General features: G+C 38.1%; 1 protein-coding gene across 1 annotated transcript in view; it reads right to left on the reverse strand.

The window, feature by feature from the left end:
• LOC144964387 (adhesion G protein-coupled receptor A2-like) overlaps window positions 1–19544 on the reverse strand; it is a gene marked incomplete in the record, with an annotated part of 86879 nt that overhangs the window by 45851 nt on the left and 21484 nt on the right.

Consider the following 19544-nt stretch of genomic DNA (forward strand, 5'->3'; position numbering starts at 1 on the left):
CACCCGTTACACACACGCACGCGCAAACACACACATATACAAAAAACACACATACACTGGAAATGAGATAGAGAGAGAGAGAGAGAGAGGGGGGGGGGGGGGGGGGGGGGGGGGGGGGGGGAGATGGATGGATGAGTGGATAGATAGATAGATATACAGATAGATAGAGAATGGGGTGAGGACGTTCTAATAACAATCTCGCCTAGTAGGTATATAATGGCAGGGGGGGGGGGGGGGGGGGGGGGGGGGGGGGAAGAGAGAGAGATTTCAAACATACCTAAAGTGTCACCATCACACACTATTGGCGGAGGAAGGGAGAGAGAGAGAGAGAGAGAGAGAGAGAGAGAGAGAGAGAGAGAGAGAGAGAGAGAGAGAGAGAGAGAGAGAGAGAGAGAGAGATTACCACCACACACGACACTACCGTACACTGGACAAAAAAAAACATATTTAAAAATTTGGCCAGAAAACCCGTCCTTCAAATATCGATCGATTTAAATTACCCTCATCTTGCCAAAAACTCTCAAACCTGGGAATGAAGGAAGACTTTGCGAAGTCCCAGGTTTGAAAGTTTTTGGAAAGATGATGGTCATTTAAATCGATCGATATTTGAAGGACGAGTTTTCTGGCCAAATTTTTAAAATATGATTTTTTTTCCAGAGTACGGCAGTACTTGGGGGGGAAAAGAGTACCGAGTACCAATTCAAAAGGATTATCTGACCCAGCCCTCGTATCATAAATACACACATCAAAGGATTCCGATCTATATCAAAGAACCCTTCCCCCCCCCCCCCCCCCCCACGCCTCCTTAACTATCTCTATATTATTATCATTACTATTATTATTATTACATACCAACCAACGACTTTGAGGACTAACTTACTGACATACCCTATACACCTGAACATATTATTCAAAAGAACGTCGAGGTGTAACGGTTGGTCGTTATTGTACGTTGTAAAAATCAAGAGACTGGAGGGGGGGTACCTAGTTTATGAATGAAGTCTTTTATCACGTAGGTATAGGAGGTAGGTAGGTAGGTACCTATAGAAAAACAAATCGGTCAAATCGGTCACTTGGGTAGTCAGTAGTCAGTGGTAGCTCGGGAAAATCACCAGGTAGGAGGAATATGTAACTACATGGGCCGAGTCCTAACCGGAGGTAGGTTTTCGTCTTCTTTGTCCTGCATCATGCAGACCTACCTGCCAACTACTACGAAAATTCCGTAGAACCACACATTTTTGACTCCATTCTGAAAACTTTTTATCTAATGATTTTTAATCTAATGAATTATAAAACCTCTTGAAAACCCATTCCTGGTGCCAGAGCTAGCCTATAAAGGAGTTAAAAGCATACTTTTCACGTATCATGGACAGGTTGGTGAATTTTAAAGACAGCTATAATGTCTACTGTGTTGTTACTACTCCTGAAAACTACGAATTTTTCATATTTCAAGTTGGCAGGTCTGCGAAAATCTCTCTCTCTCTCTCTCTCTCTCTCTCTCTCTCTCTCTCTCTCTCTCTCTCTCTCTCTCTCTCTCTCTCTCTACACGCACACACTCTTTCAACCCCCTCTCCATTCTCCCCTAATCTCTATTTACATGCCCATCTATTTGTCTATTCGTCAGACTGCCATCCACACACGCCTATCAGTGAATACACACACACACAAACACACACACTACACACACTCACTCTTTCAGCCCTCTATCCACCCTCCCCATTCTCTATTCTTACACGTCCATCTATCTATCTGTCCATTCGTCAGAATGTCCATTCCACACCCCTATCAGCGTAGTTACCTGTATCCAGTATCAGTATCACCGGTCTCAAACCGTGGCCTAACGGTGTACACACATACACACACACACACACACACACACACACACACACACAATACATACACTCACTCTTTCACGCCTCTCTCCATCCTCCCCTTTCTCTATTCTTGCATGTCCATCCATCTAACTGTCTATTCGAACGACTATCCATCCACACTCCTATCAGTGCACACACACACACACACACACACACACACACACACACACACACACCACATACACTCACTCTTTCACCCGTCTATCCACCCTCCCCATTCTCTATTTTTGCATGTCCATTCCTCAGACTGTACATCTACCCTCCAATCAGTGGGTAGGTACATGTATCCAGTACATCAACATCTCAGAAATATATGATAATGATCAAGTATCACAATCTTGTCACAGGTCTCAAACCGTAGCCAGCTCGGCTTTCCACGTTCCATCTTATCACCACCACCCCATCTCTCACTCCAATCATTCTTCTTTAACCTGTCAACCGCCAAACTCTGGAAAGACACGTATTAAATTTTTTTTGCCAGAAGTCCTTCAAATATCGATCGATTTAAACGACCCGCATCTTGACAAAAACTCTCAAACCTGGGACTTAGTGAAGTCATTATTCAGTCCCAAGTTTGAGAGTTTTTGCCAAGATGACGGTCATTTCAATCGATCGATATTTGAGGGACTAGTTTTCTGGCCAAATTTTTGAATACGCGTTTTTCTAGAGTACGGCATTTAACTAGTCAATGCCGCACTCAGAAAGACCAAACATTTCAAAATAAAAGGCGACGACACACAGATAAAAACACACACACACACACACACGCACGGACACACACACACACACACACACACACACACACACACACACGGACGCACATCGCATTGATACTATATAACAAGTCGAACACACTATACCATTGACCCCCTTTTCTAACACCACCACTACAAGAACATACCTACTACACATTAACAACATACGTGCTACCCTACCTGAGCTGCTGAACCCATTCCACACAATATTCAAATACAGAGCTGCCCATTGAAATGTTAAAAACTCGTAGTATCCAGAGGAGGGGGGGGGGATGAAAAGGTCACTATAAATAGCTTTACAAATCAATAATTTACAATCACCATGATCCACATATTATGCTTCAAAGTCCTGAATATAGATAGTATGCAGATGACGTCACTCAGGCCTTTGTTATTGTTTTTGCCATCCGCGTTTGTGAGTTGTTCTCACTAAACTGTATTAACAAGACTATAAAAGTTCATGGTTACACAGAGTTTGTGTGTTGGTCCGTTATACTTCCGGATGGCAATGTTGTGAACTCCTTGGCCAAGCGCATTCTATCTATAGATAGTTCGAAGATGACGTCACTCAGGTCTTTGTTATTGTTTTTTTTTTTTTTTTTTTTGCCATCCGCGTTTATGAGTAATGCTCACTGGACTGTATTAACCTGACTTTAAACGTTCATGATACACACAGTTTTGTGTGTTGGTCCGTTATACTTCCGGATGGCAATGTTGTGAGCTTCTTAGCCAAGCGAATACTATCTATAGGATCCGGGGAACTAACTTTTCCTTTTCAACAAAATTTATTGAGTCACAGAGTCGAATGTAGCTCTGTAACTGGAGCCAAAAATTCGTTATTCTACGAATTTTTCGTAGGACTAGGCAGGTCTGCAATTCGCCTATTTTTACCTGAGCCGTTTGAGCGCTGAGAATCAACAACCATTCCACCCTTCCTTGCCCTCGGGACTTCTCTAGCTACTCTCTACCTGTGATATCAGACACGGTTTATGAGGCCACAGATTGGGAATTTTATGGAGATGCCTTTTCTACTTGAGTTAAGAGAGGAATAAGTACCCCCACAACAGCAGCTGGGCGTTCGTCCTTTCATCAGCATCGCACGACAGACAAAGGAGATTTTCTGTGCATCATACATTTTCATGCTTTGTGAGATTTGTGATGAAAGAACTATTTCTATTTTTTAAATACATAAACAAATATATTAAATATATATATATATATATATATATTATATATATATATATATATATATATATATATATATAATATATATATATAGAAGTTGACGTCACACAGGTCTTTGTTATTGCTTTTTGCCATCCGCGTTTATGAGGTATTCTCACTAAACTGTATTAACCAGATAAGACTATAAACGTTCAAGGTTACACATAGTTTTGTGTTGGTCCGTTATACTTCCGGATGGCAATTTTGTGAGCAAACTACCTATGTTATAAACAAATAAATAAATGACATATAGAATTTTGTCAAGAGAATGTATTTCCATCTCAGTACACCTCCATTTCCAATAAGTTGTGCGTCAATGTAGTCTTGTGGTATGACACTTGCCTTCGGATCGGAAGGTCCTGGGTTCGAGTCCCACGTAACACGTAAGATGTAGAACGAGGCATGACGACTGTTAGGCGATATTACATTCTTTTCCCGACAGAGACAACGCTGTTAAAAAGACCGGGTACTCATTTTACACCTAAGTACGGTGAGAGAATGTGAGTAAAGAGCCTTTCCAAGGACTCAACCATACGCCGAGCGAAACAAGTCAAACAACAAGATCACATTTCCTCTCTGTCTCTCCCTCTCTCTCTCTCTCTCTCTCTCTCTCTCTCTCTCTCTCTCTCTCTCTCTCTCTCTCTCTCTCTCTCTCTCTCTCTCTCTCTCTCACTTAGACCTGTAAATGAGCTCTATAAAAATTGACTGAAACTGAAACTCTTCGTAATTCGTCGTAGCGGTAAAATCCAAAGAATCAAAATGAAAGGTAACCAGCAAGCTCACTTGAGCAAAGCAATGGCAGAAAACTAAATTGCGAGGGAATTAATTAGGCTACTTACCATTGTTCCTTGTAATTAGGTACCCAATCAGTGAAGAAACTTAGAAACGGTCAACCAGTTTGTTTACAACATGAGGTAATCGAGCTGTGCTTGTAGCAATCATTTAACTTTCGATTTGAAGGTGTCTACATAACGAACTTCCGGTGTTTCGAATTTTTCTTTCTCATACTTTTCCTGTCCTTCAAGTAAATGTGGTCAATTTTGGCTTAGACGAAACAGTGAAATTTATCGCTCGGCGGCTCAGTTAAAATTGGCTACGACAGGTTTCGAAAGTGAAAAAATAATGTCACGAAGGCTGTGTGAAAATACACTGGGGTGTGTTCAGACACGGCAATTCTAAAAAGCGTCGCTTAGCCTTGGCAATATATATCCATCATTAATATAAACGGCCCATGAGCTATGCGTGGGGCTGTGGAACATTCCTAGTTAACTTTACAGTCAATCGACTACGATTCATGAATTCTTTCTTTATTCATTTCTTTCTTCCCTTTTTAAAAATATTTGAATTTGACGAATTGACTGATTTCAGTTAATTGACTGAGAATTTACAGGTCTACACACACTCTCTCTCTCTTATCTATCTATCTCCCCTTCCTCTCTCTCTCTCTCTCTCTCTCTCTCTCTCTCTCTCTCTCTCTCTCTCTCTCTCTCTCTCTCTCTCTCTCTGTCCACAAAACAGTTGTTCATAGATGCATGCGGGATCCAATTTGTATGCTCGGGCCTCCATTTCCATTTCTATAGAATGGGTGACACGTCTGACATGGGCCGATTGATTGAGAGAATATCTGTATTTGTGCGGCTATGTGGTCAAGTGGTATGACACTCGCTTTCGGATCGGAAGGTCCTGGGTTCGAGCCTCGCTCGGCGCATAGTTGAGTCCTTGGAAAAGACTATTTACTCACATTCTCTCACCGTACTCAGGTGTAAAATGAGTACCTGGCCGTTAACAGCGTTGTCTTTGTCCGAAAAATTGTTATATCGCCTAACAGGCGGCATGTCCCGTCCTACATGTTAAATGTTGTTGTTGACCAGGGACCCATTGTAAAGCGCTTTGAGCACATTTAGTGGATATTGCCCTATATAAAAAAGCTCAATAAATAAAAAAATTTAAAAAAAAAATAATAAAAAAAAGCTCAATTATTCCATCGTCGAATACCTCGGCGAGGCGACAGCGTCTTATGTATGATGTCGTCGCTTTGTTTACACTTGTTTGTCTTTAATTTATGAATATTAATTAATCCGGTGGCAGACGTAGTCCTTACTTACAGGTGTGTAATATAAGCGTGTAAAAACAACTCAGATGTGTAATATAAGCGTGTAGAAACAACTCAGATGTGAAATATAAGCGTGTAGAAACAACTCAGATGTGTAATATAAGAGTGTAGAAACAACTCAGATGTGTAATATAAGCGTGTAGAAACAGCTATAGATAGAATGCGCTTGGCCAAGGAGTTCACAACATTGCCATCCGGAAGTATAACGGACCAACACACAAACTCGGTGTAACCATGAACTTTTATAGTCTGGTTAATACAGTTTAGTGACAACTCACAAACGCGGATGGCAAAAACAATAACAAAGGCCTGAGTGACGTCATCTGCATACTATCTATACGACCATGAAGCTCAAGCAGGCCTGCGGAGTACTACGAAAAAATCGTAAAAATACAAATTTTTGTCTCCAGCTACAGAGCTGCATAGGTCTCTTTGACTCAATAAATCTTGTTGGGACGGAAAATCTAGCTTCTTAGAACGGGGCATTTGCCAAATTCAGATTAATTTTTTTCCCTTTAGTTTTAGATTTTCTAACCAAACTTTCAGAGGAAAATATGAGAAAATATTACTTTGTTATTCACTCATAAGTTGATGTGTGACCTAAAGGAACAGGACTACTGCGTCAATTCTTTGACGATTTAAAGTGACAACTTGTGGAAATCGTGCATTTAGCTTCATACAGATCTTTCTTTTCTTTACAATCGGATTTTTAAAAGACAACAACAACAAAAACAAATAGTCTAGAATACAAATAGTCTAGAATTTGCGTTATTCACATTTCTCTTTGTCTTTTCTTTACAATCAGATTTTTAAAAGACAACAACAACAAAAACATATATAATCTAGAAGTTGCGTTGTTCACATTTCACTTTGTCTTGCACCACCCCCCCCCCCCCCCCCCCCCCCCCCCCCCCCCCCCACACACACACACACACTACCAAATACATGCCTTTTCATCATCTATGACAAATCCTACTCGACTGGTGTGTGAAGGACGAGTTTTCAAACCATATTATTTTTGTAAAACGTATCCTTTGGAGTAATAGTAATATTGCATTTCTTCTTAACCAGTTAACTGCGTACGTCGGAGGAAAATAAAAGTATTTTAAAATTTGGCCAGAAAACTCGTCCTTCAACTATCGATCGATTTAAATGACCCTCATCTTGGCAAAAACTCTCAACTCTGGGACTAAGGAAGACAAACACAAAGTCCCAGATTTGAGAGTTTTAGCAAAGATAATGGTCATTTAAATCGCTCGATATTTGAAAGACGAGCTTTCTGGCCAAATTTTAAAATACGTGTTTTTCCAGACTACGGCAATACACTGGTTAAATAATAATAATAATAAAATAATAATAATAATAATAATAATAATAATAATAATAATAATAATAATAATAATAATAATAAATAATAATAACAATATAATAATAATAATAATAATAATAATAATAATAATAATAATAATAATAATAATAATAATAATAATAATAATAATAATAATAATAATAATAATAATAATAATAATAATAATGATAATAATTCCCTTTATTAATCCATGAGGGAACCTTTTTCTTTAGGGTCTATTCCAAGAGAAGACTGGAATAACCCAGGCGTCAGCTGAGGCAAGGTGACTTGCTCAATCAAGGCCACACAGCGCGGCGGGTAGTCGAGCTCGGTACCTTTCGGATACGAAGCGAAGACCATACCGCTGAGCCACGCTGTCCCTGTTAAAAGGGAGAACCTGAGTCCAAAAGTCCTTTCATAATGAAAGTGTATAATTTTGCATCTCAACCAAGGCCGTCCGCCTTGAACTCAATCCAATTAAACACGGACCTAAACAATAGACCTGACAGACGCGCTCTGCCGAGTCGCTCCCCCTTAGATATGTTTTGGCTACAGATCAAAGCCAATCTGATCTGAAAGCGCCCATGAAACGGAACACCTAAATGAAAGAGCATATGATTATTATCAGAGAACAAGATTTTGAAGATAACATTTTTTGTCTTCCTTATTCCTCTTTCAAAAAGATTTTCTTTTGTGTGTGTGTGTGTGTGTTGGGGGGGGGGGGGGGGATGACAACGTCTCTCTCTCTCTCTCTCTCTTTTCTCTCTCTCTCCTCTCTCTCTCTCTCTCTCTCTCTCTTCTCTCTCCCCCCCCCCCCTCCTCCCCCCCCCCCCTCCCCCCCCCCCCCTTCTCTCCTCTCTCTCCTCTCTCTCTCTCTCTACTCTACCTCCTCCCACCCCTCTCTCTATCGACACTTCCCACCCAAGCCCCTCATCTCTCTATCTCCTCTCTCTCTCCATCATCACCCCCCCTCACTAACCTTCTCTCTCTCCTCTCTCTCTCTCTCTCTCTCTCTCTCTCTCTCTCTCTCCCCCCCCCCCCACACACACCCACCACCCCACACCCACCTCCCCAACCCCCCACCCCCCCCCCCCCCCCCCCCCCCCCCCCCCCCCCCCCCCCCCCCCCCCCCCTCCACCCCCCCCCCCCCCCCCCCCCCCCCCCCTCAGTGGTCACCCGATCGCCTCCTCCATTTTTTGACCGGTCGACTGTTCTCAAAGCCCTGTTGGACACTTTAAAGTACCTTCAATTTATTTATTGGTTTTGGATTAGTATGTTAATGTTCAGAGCTGCCAACTTGAAACTTAAAAAATTTGTAGTTTCCAAGGAAAAAAAAAGAAAAAGTCACTTTAAATAGCTTTAGAAATATATCTTTTGTCCTCAGCATGATCGAAAAATGCCCCTAACTCATGAATATGGATTCTAAGAAACTTAACTGTCGTGTTCAAGAATATTTATTGAGTCAAAGAAGCGAATATTGTTCTGTAGATGAAGCCAAATTGTTCTAAAGCTGGAGCCAAAAATTCGTATTTCTACGAATTTTTCGTAGTACTAGACCGGTCTGGTATGATTGACAATGTAATGTTGTTGGGAAAGGCTCAACCTGTAAGACATTTATACTACAGTCGACTGCAGGGACGAGAACTTTGTGGTATATTCCAGGGTCATTGTGAGGACTTGTAGGGATATATAATATTAAACATATTATAGGGCCTGGTCAAGAGTTGTTTCAGGCCTTAAAGACTGCTGGACACGATTTTCAAGACCTTTTTTTTTAAACAAGTAAAAAAAAGAAAGAAAGAAAAGGGGGGTAACAAACGTAATCGATTTTTTGTTTGTTTTTACTTCGTAGTTTTTGTTTTGTTTTGTTTTGGGGGGTTTTTGTTTGTTGGGGGGTTTTTTGTGGGGTTTTTTGTTGTTGTTGGTTGTTTGTTTCTTTTTTTTTTTTGGTTTATTTGTTTTGGGGTGTTTTTGTTTTTGTTTGTTGTCCTTTTTTCTTATTGGCATATGTTTAGTTGGTAAGTTTACCGTTTATCTTAAATATTAACACAAACCCCTAACCTGTCGATATGGACAACGAACGACAGTTCAGTAAGCCACAGAATTATGTCTAGTAAACGCAACGTTACGTTCCTAAAGAAAACATTTAAGAAAAGACCATCCCTTAACTTTCTCTGTCAACCAATCGTAGAAGACTGAATGACCACACGATATCACAAAACGACAAATTAGCGCGACTTTTGTTGTCTTTTCACAAATTGTCAAATTAGAGGTTGGTCATTCTAAAGCAAGCAGCTAACACCTTGCCTTCTGTTGTTATGCCATTTCACAATCACAATACTACTTGTATTATATATTTACTCTCACCAAGTCGAGGGTGTCTAGAGCCTTGACAACGTCCACCAGGCCCTCAGGCTCTCCACTGCCAAGTTAACTACTAACCATCGGCCCTTCCCACAAAGAAGACCTGCCCAGTACTACGAAAAAGTCAAAAAAGTCGTAGAAATACGAATTTTTGGTTCCAGCTCCAGAACTGCATTCTCCTCTTTGACTCAATACATCTTATTGAAAAGGAAATTTTAGTTTTTTTAGAACCTATATTCAGGTCTTTGGAGCATTTTTGGACTATGCTGAATGCAAATTATTTATTTTTAAAGCTATTTAAAGTGACTTTTTTTTCTTTTTTCCTTTGAAAACTACGAATTTTGAAATTTCAAGTAGGCAGCTCTGGTCTAGAGCCTTGACAAGGTCCGTCAAGTCCTCAGGCTCTCCACTACCAAGTTAACCACCAACCATCGGCCCTTCCCACAAAGCCCTAGAATGACCGCTGAACTCTACACCGATTAATTAAGGAAACAAATCAAACAACTATGGTGGAGAAAATAACAGGCGTATAGACGAGTACGCGGTAAAGACTAAGGGAGTTAATTTTTGACGTTTTAAAGAGTTCAGTCCCTTGATTAAGGTACAGATGTCTTCGAAATGGCGATCAATACCATGGGCTTTTCACGTGGTGTAAATTAAATCTAACATAGGAGTCTATATTTGTCCTTGAGTCTTTTATTGATTTTGGTGAGAAAACGTTTACTATATAAACAGTGTCGGTCGATTTTTGGAATTTTCCTCCCTTCATTTTTTCCCTAAAAAAAAAGACTTTTTTTGACATTGTTTTGTTTTGCGGGGTAAAAGGGGGGAGGAGTATAACAATAACAATTGTTATGAAGATTGTAAACCCCTGGGTTAACATCATCTTCAATTTAACACTATGCCATATTAATAAAATAAAACTTAAATGTATTTTTAAAAGAAAAAAAAAGCAGATAAAGAGACAGTGTCCAATTTAAAGATCTGAAAATTTGTGTATGAAAGGCGCCAGACAAAGCAAGAAAGAAAAATACAAGAAAAAAAAAACATCCCCAAAAAAGTCAGTCGAGGTCGACCATAAAGTGATCAAGCGTCTAAAATCTAAACACCTGTAGATCACATCATTGCGATAAAGCTGGGAAAAGATGGTCGTGATAAATTAAACAACTTTCAAATGTATAAATAAATCAAGGATAGATTGATATCAGCCGTTGTGCTAAATGAAATAACCGGAATTAATAGTAACAGTACAGTGGTAGCAGAAGCGACTATCAAAGAACGAATATAATCAATATGAAAATGTTTACACTCAGGCCTTTGTTATTGTTTTGTTTGGGGTTTTTTTTTTTATTTTATTTTTGCCATCATGTTTGTGATTAATTCTCACTAAACTGCATTAACCAGTCTGTAAACGTTTAAGGTTACACAAGAGGTTTGTGTGTTGTTGGTCCGTTATACTTCCGGGTGGCAATTTTATGAGTTTCTTAGCTCGAGATCTTGGCAAAAACACTCAAACCTGGGACTTTGCAAAGTGTGTTGGTTCTATTGATCAAGCGGTAGAACAGTACGAGTATTTTACTTACACAAACACCATCGATAGCAAAACGTGTGCAGTACGCTATGTTTACCAAACACTGCCATTGTTGACATCATGACGACTGTCCGAGAGGCGTGGTTATCTAGGTGTCTATTAATAGTAACAGTGGTAGCAACAGCGACTATCAAAGAGAACGAATACAATCAATATGACAATGTATAGAAATTGACAGTTTGGTTATTGTACTGTGAAATGCCTGGTGAATTCAACAATGCCCACAAGCTGGAGGGGGTTTGATAGAAATGGTATTTTCAAACCGAGTCTTTTTCTCTTTTATTCGATTTTTTTTCTTTTCAGTTTAAAAAAAAATGGAATCCATTCATGGGTGAGAATCGACGTGCACATATTATGCAGTTCTGACAATCCGATCCCACTCATGGGCCTAGTTTAACATTGTTGTAATGGATAATATTATGCTTCATTTATTTATTTTTTTAGATTTCCGTTACAACAATGAGCCCATAAAGAATTGGGTCATCAGACCTGCAAATAAGTGCACGTCGGTGAGAATGATAACTCTCATATCGCCTGATTTTTGTTACAAAATGATACATCGTCCCGTTGAGCTACCGAAATTGACGTCACTCAGCTCTTTGTAATTGTTTTTAGACAGCCATTTAAACGATCAGCTCTCACTAATCGTTAAAGGCTACACACAATTTGGCGTGTCGATATATAAATTATGTTTAATCTGGCTGGCGGATGATGTGAGTATTTTACCTAAACGCATAGCATCAATAGCCTCTTGGAATACAGCTAACAACTCTTTAAAATATTATTTTTGAATTAGAGAGCCAAAAACTAATGATAACAATTAAGGCGTTACAAAAAGGATCAAATAAAGAAAAAAAATTAATAATCAATATCACAAACATTATAGAAACCAAAAGGATCGCCGCACGTAAAACGGCGGTGACACCTTGTGCCGAGCTGCCAACTTCAAGTTTCAAAACTTCGTGGTTTCAAATGGGGGAAAAAAAAAAAGAAGAAAAATTCACTTTAAACAGCCTTTGAAATAAAACATTTTTTTCTCTCAGCATCATCCAAAAATGCTCCACAAAGTCTTGAATATAAATATCTAGTATGCGCTTGGCTAAGAAGCTCACAGCATTGCCATCCCAAAGTATAACGGACCAACACACAAAACCACGTGTAACCTTGAACGTCTATAGATAGTATGCGCTTGGCTAAGAAGCTCATAAAATTGCCATCCGGAAGTATAACGGACCAACATACAAAACTGTGTGTATCCATGAACCTTTATAGTCAGGTTAATACAGTTCAGTGAGCATTACTCATAAACGCGGATGGCAAAAAACAATAACAAAGACCTGAGTGACGTCATCTTTGAACTATCTTTAGTCCGGTTAATACAGTTTAGTGAGAATTACTCATAAACGCGGATGGCAAAACACAATAACAAAGAACTGAGTGACGTCATCTTTGTTCTATCTATAGGTGCTAAGGAGCTAGACTTTCCTTCTCAACATGATTTATTGAGTCAAAGAGACCTATGCAGCTCTGTAGCTGGAGACAAAAATTCGTATTTCTACTAATTATTCGTAATACGAGGTAGGTCTGCTTATGGAAAATCATGTCTGCAGGCTACAACAGTTCCGCTCGACCTGCCCCCTAACAAAGCCTTGTTAGTTAAAACATTATATTAATCGCTATTGAATAACTCGACAAATCGTTGATCCACTCGTATTATAAAGGGAACTTGTTTGCTACCTTTCATAATTTCATGAGTACAACATGTAGTCTATTTTGTATAGATAGTATGCGCTTGGCTAAGAAGCTCATAACATTGCCATCCGGAAGTATAGCGGACCAACACACAAAACTGTGTGTATCCTTGAACGTTTATATCGGGTTAATGCAGTTCAGTGAGCATTACTCATAAACGCGGATGGCAAAAAACAATAACAAAGACCTGAGTGACGTCATCTTTGAACTATCTTTAGTCCGGTTAATACAGTTTAGTGAGAATTACTCATAAACGCGGATGGCAAAACACAATAACAAAGAACTGAGTGACGTCATCTTTGTTCTATCTATAGGTGCTAAGGAGCTAGACTTTCCTTCTCAACATGATTTATTGAGTCAAAGAGACCTATGCAGCTCTGTAGCTGGAGACAAAAATTCGTATTTCTACTAATTATTCGTAATACGAGGTAGGTCTGCTTATGGAAAATCATGTCTGCAGGCTACAACAGTTCCGCTCGACCTGCCCCTAACAAAGCCTTGTTAGTTAAAACATTATATTAATCGCTATTGAATAACTCGACAAATCGTTGATCCACTCGTATTATAAAGGGAACTTGTTTGCTACCTTTCATAATTTCATGAGTACAACATGTAGTCTATTTTGTATAGATAGTATGCGCTTGGCTAAGAAGCTCATAACATTGCCATCCGGAAGTATAGCGGACCAACACACAAAACTGTGTGTATCCTTGAACGTTTATATCGGGTTAATGCAGTTCAGTGAGCATTACTCATAAACGCGGATGGCAAAAAACAATAACAAAGACCTGAGTGACGTCATCTTCGAACTATCTATAGAAGTAGAAGGAACGAAACTGACGTCACTCAGCTCTTTGTTCTTGTTTTTAGCCAGCCATTTTATGAGTAGCGCTCACTAAATTTCTTAATCAGACTATAAACCTTTAAGGTTTTACACATAGTTTTGTGTGTTGGTATTCCTTATATTCGGCTGACGGATGTTGTGCGTGTTTTAACGAAACGCACAGCATCAATACACCAGGTTCAAACAACTTATCCTATCTAATATCTCAATCTTCGATGGTGCCAGAAAGAATGAAGTTGAAACATAACCTTAATAAAAACCCACTCGAAGACGCACTCGCCAAAGAGTAGGAAATGAATGGAGGCGAAATGATAGCGTGTCTTAATTTTCAATCATCTACGCAATGAAGTGGAAATACGAACACTATCATCGGCACGTGCCTCCTAACCGTCACGATTGCGTCTCCTGGAAAATACGCTTGGATGCAACGTGTAGAGTGTGGATGAATCATGATTATCTATTCTGTTTTTTTTTTTTAATATAGTCAAAAATTAAGATCTGTTAATTTAAATCTCCTAAGGGAGCCCCCAAAATCGTTAGTTTTTCATGAGTAATCCTTTGACCACCATGCACCCCCCCCCCCCCCCCCGATTGTGTAACTCCATTGAAACTAAAAATATTGAAAATCCACGTATTTTTAGAAAACGGTTAAAAACTGAGTTTATGAGTAAGTCTCACTTAAATGTATCATCCAGACTATAAAAGGCAATGGTTACACAGAGTTTTGTGTGGGGGTCCGTTATACTTCCTGGTGGCAATGTTATGACCTCCATAGCCAAGCGCATACTATTTATAATGTCTGATAATAAATTTTAATTTCTAAGCCGAGAAGGTTAATGTCCGGTCTTTTTTCTTTTTTTTTTTTTATTTTTTTTTTTTTTTTTGTTTGTTTGTTTAAAGCGAAAATCGTAAAATTGACAGGTCTGATGAAAACAAAAAGACCCTGTACTATTTATCATTATTTACAATCTGAAAAAAAAAATCAAAAAAGCAACTCAACCCGGCCTTTACTGAATTGTTACCTCCAATTTGTCACTAAGTAAATGCCCCCTCTTAGAATTCGTTTATTTTTGTTTTGTTTTGTGTGGGGTTTTTTTTTTTTTTTTTTTGGTGTTTTTTTTTTTTTTTAGTTGCTTTGTGTCCTACTCATTTATTTTTGTTTAGTTTTGTTTCATGCTAGTTTGTTTTTGTTTTGTTTTGTTTCCTGATCTTTTGTTTTTGTTTTGTTTCCTGCTCGTTTGTTTTTTTGTTTTGTTTTGTTTCCTGCTCGTTTGTTTTTGTTTATTATGCATTGTTTTGTTTTAATAATAAATCTAACATCTTTAGATTGCATCTCTCTCTCTCTCTCTCTCTCTCTCTCTCTCTCTCTCTCATCTATCTGTCTATCCCTAACTATCTATCTATCTCTCTCTTTTTTCTTTTCTTTTATTTATTTTTTTTTTTTTTTTTGGTGATTATTTCTTTTATTTTTTTTTTTCCTTAATTTTGCTGCCTTTTTATTTTCTTGTTTATTGGTGTTAATTTTTTTTTATTTTTAAAAAAAATCTTAATCTAAATGATAATCATCAATTCAAATCCAATATGATATACACCACAGATCTCATCTCACTCAGTTATAATAATAATAATAATAATAATAATAATAATAATAATAATAATAATAATAATAATAATAATAATAATAATAATAATAATAATAATAATAATAATAATAATAATAATAATAATAATAATAATAATAATAATAATAATAATAATATAAAGAATATAAATAATAATGACATAATAATAATAATAATAATAATAATAATAATAATATAACACGGACATCATCAACAAGCAAGCAAGGGCCCGACATCGCAGCAAAATGAGCTACTTCAAAACTCCATTAGTTCCAACATAATCACCTCGTAAAATCAATGGAAGACGAGAGGAAATCGGGACATCCTATTATGGAAGCGGAATGGCCAAAAAGATGTTATAATGGAAGATACAAGAAGGAGGAATTTCAAAAAAAAAAAAAAGAAGAAAAATGAAAAAAAAAAAAAAACCCCAAGAAAAATCGACGAGGAGAAAAGGGGGAAGAGAAGCAGTGATAATGCATAACTGCCAACTCTTCCGCTTTCGGCGGAATCATTCCTATTTTCACTCTTCCTTTTTTTTTTTTTTTTTTTTTTTTTTTTTTACAATTCCGGTATTGTCTCTAAAAGTCCGATTTTCAAAAATAATAATGATGATGTATGGTAAGAAGAAAAAAAAAAGAGGAGTGTGGGTGGGGATGGGGGTGGGTGGGGGTTAAAAAAGGTGAATTTTTAAAAAAATGATTATCAAAATGGAATTAAATAGAAAAATTAATTGCACTCCTTTCCCTTCCCCCATTCCATTACCCAATACATGTGATATGTAGTTTTGCCAGCTGTGCCCGAATACTGTCTTTATGTGTTTGGTGGCAACGTTGGTGGTCATTTTGATACAGAATTATCCATTGTTAAGATATTCCTATTATTTTGTGTCAAAATTCCTATTTTCTGACCTTCTGTTTCCACTTTTGGAACATAGAGGGTTGGCAGCTCTAGATAATACGACATGAAAGGGGCCAATTTTGTAGATCGTGTTCCAAAGAGGAAACGTGAAAAAAAAGAAGGGTTGGCTACTTTTGGAGAAAAGGAATTTCTAGATCAGAAATGATTATCATCATACGTCAGTCAAGGCCTACAACAAATGAATATTATAGAAACAACTAGCAATGGGAAATCATAAAGTGTGTGTGTGTGTGTGTGTGTGTGTGTGTGTGTGTGTGTGTGTGTGTGTGTGTAGGGGGGGATGGGGGTAATCCTTTCGAAATATTTGGTCCGTGGACTCAGATTTCGTTACAATTTCCGCTGCGGTTCGGACACTTGCTTTTAATTATATTCATCAAGTCTTTTTCTTTTCATTTTGTTATGTTTTATTTTAAAAGAGGAAGGCAGGAAATATTCCGTTTAAAACGACGTGCACTTATTTTCAGGTCTGATAACACAATTCCTTATGGGCTCATTGTTGTAATGGAAATCTCAAAAAAAAAATAAATTAAAAATGACGCGAAATATTGTCCATTACAACAATATGTAACTAGGCCCACAAGTGGGTTCGGATGTCAGACCTGTATATTATGTTATAATTATGTACATGTCGGTTTTAAGCTATCAACGAAACCAAATTGATCTGTATAATAGCTCAGGAAAAGTGGCCTAATTATTTTTATGATCCCCGACACGAAAGTTATCACTACCCTTAACCCTCCACCTTTTGGGAACATACATGAACATACTTATAAAGAAAACCTTGACTGACCGAAGATCAAGATCTGAACAAGTGTGTATGAAAGGTGCCAGACAAAGCAAGAACGAAAAATACACGAAAAAAAAAGCATACCAAAAAATCAGTCGACCTCGACTAGGGATCGAACTTCAGACATTCTGTTTATTGGTCAGAACATGGTAAACGGTAGCACGTCTGATCGGTAATCAGAAGGTCTGAGATTCGACCCCTAGTAGAGGTTGACTGAATTTTTGGAATGGTTTGGTTTTTTTTTTCCATGTATTTTTCTTTCTTGCTTTGTCTGACACCTTTCATACACACTTGTTCAGATGTTTATCTCCTACCGGTGCCTGCTCCTTAATTACTTAATTTGATAGTTACTGACCGAAACAAAAAAGGGTATTTTGTCGATGTAAGGCAGGCTGCTGTGATGGTCGGGAATGCAAATAAAATATAATATTAACTAAACTAACGGTCGGTGGGTGGCATTTGTCTATTTGTTCCTATATAATCTAATCTCAATACGATTGGTTATTGGGGGGGGGGGGTGGATAAAATTAAGAACGAGAACAAGAAAAAGAGGGAGGGTGGGGGTGCGGGGGGGGGGGGGATAGATGAGTCTAGTGTAAATGAGAAATTTCAACACAAGGGACCAAGAATAGGGAAGATAAGGAAGATTGAGACAAATTCTACTTCCAACATAATTTTAAGAGCAATGAAAGAAGAGCTCGTGGGTGTTGCACGACGTCAAGAAAAACTATAACAGAATTCTCTAAATATATATATATATATATATATATATATATATATATATATATATATATATATATATATATATATATATATATATATTTAAGAAAAAAAAAAGAAATAATAGATGAATAAATTAGAGGTCCTGATACAAAACTCCCCTCAAAAGCTGAGGATCCGGACAGTAACCAGGGGGAAAACTCTCTCTCTCTCTCTCTCTCTCTCTCTCTCTCTCTCTCTCTCTCTCTCTCTCTCTCTCTCTCTCTCTCTCTCTCTCTCCCTCTCTCTCTCTCTCCCTCTCTCTCTCTCTCTCCCTCTCTCTCTCTCTCACACACACACACACACACACATCTGTATTGGTTCCTGATCCCACCGCCCCTTCCCAATACACTACTACCTTCAAGCATTCAAAATTATCCAAACCTGATTCAGACACAACTCTTCAAACGAATCAGTAATCCCTTAAAATTCGCATCGAATTCAAGTGGGGGGGGGGGGGGGGAAGAGGGGGGGTGGAGGTAGAGGAGAACGAAAAGGAGAGATTCTTTTTTTTTTTAAATACAGAAGAAAAAAAAAGAAAAAAACAGAAGGGAGGGGCGGGTGAGACTATCACTTTTCATTTCGATATCCATATTAATATAACTGGAAGCACTTCAACGAAAACATCAACATCACAAGTGAACGCAAAGAAGGGATCAAAACGTTAAAGTGAACAACGAAACCCCAGTCCTGCCGTACTCTGGAGAAAAAAAAAAAAACATATTTAAAAATTTGGCCAGAAAACTCGTCCTTCAAATATCGATCGATTTAAACGACCCTCATCTTGGCAAAAACACTCAAACCCGAGATTCGCCGAAAACCCGGGTTTGAGAGTTTTTTTTTTTTTTGCCAAGATGAGGGTTATTTAAATCGATCGATATTTGAAGTACGAGTTTTCTGGCCATATTTTTAAATATGGGTTTTCTGCAGAGTACGGCAGAGTTAGTGCTGTCGTTTTTCTATTTGCTGTATTCTAATGAAACAAGAAGGTGATGTGGAGAGAGAGAGAGAGAGAGAGAGAGAGAGAGAGAGAGAGAGAGAGAGAGAGAGAGTTCCCTCCCAGTCAAAAGGTGAGAAATCATGGGTTGAATACGAAAGCGAGATTCAACTAACTGAAAGGGAAACAACGGGCGAAAATAAATGTGATGATAAAAGCATCCACATTTTCCATCGCGTGTTATCTTTGTGAAAGTGTATGTATGAGGTAAAAATGGCGAGTTTTTAACTTTTATCAGAAGGAACGAAAATGGTGTACTCAAGTATTCTCGTATCCGAACTGTAGCTAGTGAACTATCGTGTTTAACTAGTAAGAAAATAGTAGTCTCTTATGGCAAAGATAATTTCAAATAATGAAGAAGAGTTGTGCTCCCCGATATCAATGTTAAATCTTTCAATATTTTTGTTTTTACACTACAGCCTCTCTTTAATGTTTTTTTTTAATAAATAAAAAAAAAAGCCAGCTTATCAATGGTATTAGTTAGATTTAATTCCAATATTATGTTAGATGTTGTTGGGACGGTGGAGTGACTTCCGTCGATCCATGCCACCACTACATTCGTTTATTCTTGTATTTATCTATGTATTCATATT

This window comes from Berghia stephanieae, chromosome 2, assembly GCF_034508935.2.
Source record: "Berghia stephanieae isolate SIO BIC M18660-M18661 chromosome 2, UCSD_Bste_1.3, whole genome shotgun sequence".
NCBI classification, from domain to species: Eukaryota; Metazoa; Mollusca; class Gastropoda; order Nudibranchia; family Aeolidiidae; genus Berghia; species Berghia stephanieae.